Source organism: Agelaius phoeniceus, chromosome 4 (assembly GCF_051311805.1).
Source record: "Agelaius phoeniceus isolate bAgePho1 chromosome 4, bAgePho1.hap1, whole genome shotgun sequence".
Taxonomy (NCBI): Eukaryota; Metazoa; Chordata; class Aves; order Passeriformes; family Icteridae; genus Agelaius; species Agelaius phoeniceus.
In genome coordinates, this window is record NC_135268.1 from 30555849 (window position 1) to 30561039 (window position 5191).

A 5191-nucleotide genomic window follows, 5' to 3' on the forward strand; every position below is an offset into this window, starting at 1 on the left:
GTTCACTGTACTGAGTTGATTTCTGGGCCTATGGGACAGTCCTGTGATCCCCACCTCTCCCAAAGCATCAGAGCCTTTTTGCCTGGGAACAACACCACACTCTAGAGTGGGTAGCAGGGATGAGCGGGTGGCTGATTCTCTTCAGGAGCAAGGGTAGTTCACATAATGCTCCTTTGCAAGGGAGAGCCTGGAGTTTTCAAATTCACATCTTTTGGGAGTTTTGGCATCCATTTTGCTTTTCCCTTTCAAAACAAAAATTACTGCTTGTTTCTGTGTATCAGGTCTTTTTTTCTCTGTGGGCAGTTCAGGATCAGCTGCCTGTTACTAAATTAGATACTAATACAGCCTGGCTTTCCTGCGTAGTGGTGCAGCTGTAGTGGAGCACCACTGTTGGATGGGAAGGGGTGAGAGGGAGCTCAGGGTGGGGTCTGTTCATGAGAATGATGCTGGGAATTACCCCTTGTAAAGCTAATGAAATGGAAAATCCCCAATTCACCTCCAAGGCCTTGGGGGGAAAGCCAGGGCCAGGTTGCTTTGCTTTCCACATCCCTTCAGCTCCCTCCCTTTGCCTGGTAATTCACCTGTCCCTTCTGTCTAACATTTATTTAACTCCTTTATCGTGAGATGAGCTGGCATGTGAAAGGCTGGGCCACTGCAGGCTGGCAGGGTCTTATTGCTGCTGGTGTTTGAATTAGAAATGCATAGGGCTAGGTGCACTGCAAGCATGTTTCTCCAACAGATGGAGGCAGGAGCAGCACAATGAAAGGTGGAGAAACTGGCTTGGCTCCCTTCAGCCCCTTTCCCTCCATCCAGACATAGAGCAGGCACTCAGTTTGGGAGAGAGGCAGTGTTGCTGAGGAAAAAAAAAGATTTTTCACCAGTTGCAAGCTTCTTTTACTTTTCCACCCCAACATGAGGCAGAGATGAGTGCCCTGCTCCTGACATCAGTTCTGCAGCCCTTGGAGAAGCGGTAAATTTGGGACATTTGGAGAGAGCCCAGCATCAGCTTAACTGAGACAGGATGTCACTAGCTAAGCTTCCCAGCTCTAAGAGGGAGGCATTTATGAGCATCTTCCTCCAGCCTTGATTCACCTTCAGACACAGCCTGGTCTTCTGGGGAATTTTAATTCCCCAGGTTTTCTTGACACTTTGTGTACTTTCTGTGAATCCTTTCCAGGCTTCTCACCTGGATCTTTCTTTTTTTAAATCTGTTTGGCTGTGGTTGCTGCTGATGGGAGGGGATAGTTCCTTGGCTGGGCACCCATTTGCAATTAATTTCCCCTGATCCCCTTAGGGAGGAGGCTGTGCACGTCCCTGCCTGCTGGAAGAATGTGGGATGGCTCCAACTGTGACTGCTGGGAATTTTTTATACACTGGCTTTCTTGCATCTGACTTTTGGGTCCACTTCCCTCTGGTACAGGTAGCAGGAGCTTTCTGGCTTGGGAACCACTGTCCATCCCATGGATCATCCCGGGCACAACACACTGGCTGGTTCTGAAAGGTCTGGCTCTGACTTGCTGCATGTGGTCTCACATGGGCCAGCAGAGTGATGAAAGAGCTGGAGAACCTGTCTGAAGGAGCCCAGCATGTTTTTCTGAGATAAGATGAAGAGATGACTCAGTTTCTAAGCATGAATGTGGGGAAGAAGTTGGTGGCAGCTCTGCAGGAAAGCACTGAAAGAGACAGGGACTGGCCATGACAGATCCATGTTGTGCTGGCAAGGGGGAGATAATTTGTAAGGCAAGTGGCTTGCAAACCTTTAGCTGTGTACTCAGTGGGCTCAAGTGGTAGCCACACATTCAACCAGCCCACAAAACATGAGACTGGATCCATTTTGCATGCCGAGTTTCAATTTAGTGACAAGCAGTGTTACAGTATTGGCACAGGGCCTGCATGGTGTGGGATGTTAACTTGATCAAAACTCTTTACCTTGAGTTTGAGCACTTGAGTCTGGTTCTGGTGTTTGTCTTGGCACCTTGCAGCAGCATTCCCAGCAGACCAGAGGCCAAGAGGTCAACAACAGTATTTTTCAGCTATATTTTTTTTAGATTGGGTGGATGGCCTCTTGGTCGCATATGAACAGAAATTCTTAGCTCCTGGTTTTCCTGGTACTTTCCCTTTGTAGCTCATGCTTCTTCTCCAGCCTAGGTTTTAGGTCTTAGCACCAATGCTTGAACTGGAGAAGTGCATTAGGATTTCTGATGTGTAGCTGTTGTGGGGAAAGTGACACCTAAGTCTCAGCTGAGTGCCACAGCTGAGTTTGAGGACTTTGCTGGCTTATGCACTCCTTGTCTTTGCTGTCCCCACCATGCCATGAGCAGCAGCTCCCCTTTTCCTAGCAGGCATTCTTGTCCCCATGCCCAGGAACCTCTGCCAGGATGGTGGAGGGGATGGATCATTCCCTGTGTGGCAGGGGACGCAGATGACCCTGCACCCTGGGTGCCAAGTCTGTCCCCCAGTCAGGGGGAAGGAGGATTGCAGGATGTGTCTGACTGGGAGCTCAGCTGGAGGTGTGTGTGCCAGAGGGACAGTGCTGAGGAGCAGCGACTGGAGGAGCAGCACGGACCCAGGATCTCAGAGGTACTGCTGGAGGGGGAAAGGGCTGTTTTCTAGTCTTGTGCTGCCCCCAGGCAGCCTGGCAGCCCCTTTCCCAGTGGTCCAAGCACACAAGAAAGGTGAATGCGCCTCACAGGAACTGTCTTGTATTTTTCTGTATTTGTGCAGGGTGTATTTTAAGAGGAAGCAATAGATACACTGGAAAGAAGCTTTTTCCATGTCAATTTTGGCATGCATGGCATGCAGCAACAGCCTGGGTTCACAGGACTCATTCTGCCCAACCCATGGAGCTGATACATGACTTTGCTGAGTAAATACTTCTGAAGGTCTTTGCAGTGCCTGCTTAAGCAATTCTCTGCTATGGTTCTGAAAAAAATGCCCTTGATTTTCAAGGAGCAGGAACAAATTTCCACAGTAGCACTGGAAATATTGACACACTGCTCATGCCTCTCATCTTATATCATCAAAGGCTGGGCAGTGGAAGCTTGTGAGCCATAATGAAGTGAGTGATTCAGCATTATTTGTTTCATTTCCCTGTGCTAAACAAGCAACAGCCAGTTTCTGGTGAAGGAATTAATTGTTTGACAATAGAGTGAGTGAGCAGAGCAGGCTGACCACTGTCAAAGCAAAGGCTGGGCATGAAAGTCAAGCAGATATGACTCAGAGACAAGTTTTAGGCATATAGTGCTGTTCTTGAAACATTTTTGGTCACATTTTTCGTCTTCAGAAAAAAAAAAAAAAGTACATAAATGGGAAGGGAGGCTGTTAAATAGGGCTGAGGAGGTCTGAACTGACTTCCTCTCTCAGACTGTTCTGTGACCTTAGGAAAGTTGCTTAACTCCCACCCACAAAGCAGAGATGATCAGTTTCTGTGTTACAAAACAGAATCAACCACAAACCTCACAACTTTACGTTTGACTGTGTTAGGCAGGACATGAAAGTACCTAAATGAGGAACTAATTAGGAAATAAATGCACTGATTTATTAAAACATAATATTTCAAAATTCCTTCCTTTATTTTCAGGCACCAGTCAGTCCCTGTTTTTTTGCTGCTTGCTGCTATTACAAATTTGCTGACCACTGCCTGTAAATGGCCCACTGCTGCTTGTGGCAAAGGCCACAACACCCTCTGGATATCCTGATTCCTTTGTGGCTATTTTTTCCCTTTAGCCTTCACAAAGAACATACACAAACATATGCTGAAGAAACACAGCTGCGTCTTAAGAGAAAACACAGCAGAGGAGTGAACCAACAGTGCAGTAATGGAATGGGATGTGCTGAAGTGGTGGAGCTGCCCTGCCATCAAATGGGAGATGCCAGGAATCATCCAGACTTTCCAGCAGACTCAGGTAGCTGCAGCATGCTGGGCATCCCAGAAATGGCATTGCTGTTTTGGGACTGCAGCTCAGAGCTGTGTCCCCAGGATGGGTGCCACCTCTCCCATGCACTTCAGAGCCTGTAGTGCAAAGCTTGGGGGGTAAATCTCAGTGATGATATTTTTCTCTATCACTGCCAGGATGATCTCAGCTACCAGAGAACAAGTGGAGAGGTGGAATCCTCCTCCGAATCCTGAAGAACCAAGGTAGCAAGAAGCAGAGATCAAACCCTTGTTCTTGCAGAGACCCTGGGTATTCCCTCCTGAGCCAGTCAGTTCCTCCCATGGCTAGGAGTGAGCAAGGTGGAGAAATGAGTCTGCTCTAAGTTGCTGGTCCAGAAATACTCTAAATACCTTTGAAATTCCTTCCCAGTGCACAGAGAAGGGCTCCCCTCACTGGTGGAGCTCACCAGTCCATGGATGGCCCTCAAAATGCCTTTCACCTGAATTTCAGGAAAGGAGCCCCTGAGTTTCTTGAGGCACATAAGCAAGAGCTATCTTGGGGAGAGAGGAAAAGGATTGGGAAGACCACCACTTCCTGCACTCCTTTTCCTCCACAGCAACACCTTCTGGATGTATTTGGGCTGACTTTTTGTAGCAGCACACCTCCTGGATGTCAGCAGTGCCATGGGACTTCTCAGGGCTCCCACAGCAACAGGACCAGAGCAAAGGGGTCCCCCAGCCTACTGGGCTGCATTAGGCAGAGTGATGCCAGCATGTGCAGGGAGGTGATCCTGCTCCTCTGCTCAGCACCACTGGGACACACCTGGAGTCCTGGATCCAGTGGTGGACTGAGTACATGAGAGCCAGGGACATAGTGGAGAGAGTACAGCAACGAATTGATGATGATGAAGGGACTGGAGCATGTCTGATCAGAGCAGAAGCAGGGAGAGAGCAGGGACTGTTCAGCCTGGAGAAGAGAAGGCTCAGACAGGGGGAGCTTTTAAGTACTGACAGGGAGAATGAAGGACAAGAGGTGATGAACACCAACTGAAATTGTGAAATCCCATTGAGACTCAGGGACACAACTTCTGTATGTGTGTCCTGTGTGTGCTAATGCAGTGTGCTGTGCTAGGAGCAGGGCTGTGAGTGTTGTATGCTTTGTGTTGTGAGTGTGGCTGCACACTGTGTGCCCAGTGCAGGTTTCATGTGCATTGTGTGCGTGTGTGTTGTGTTCAGTGTGTGTGGGATGGTGGCTCAGGGCTCTGTGTGGCTCCAGCTGGGGCTTGGTCCTGTGGGGGCCCCAAGGGGGAGCAGCCT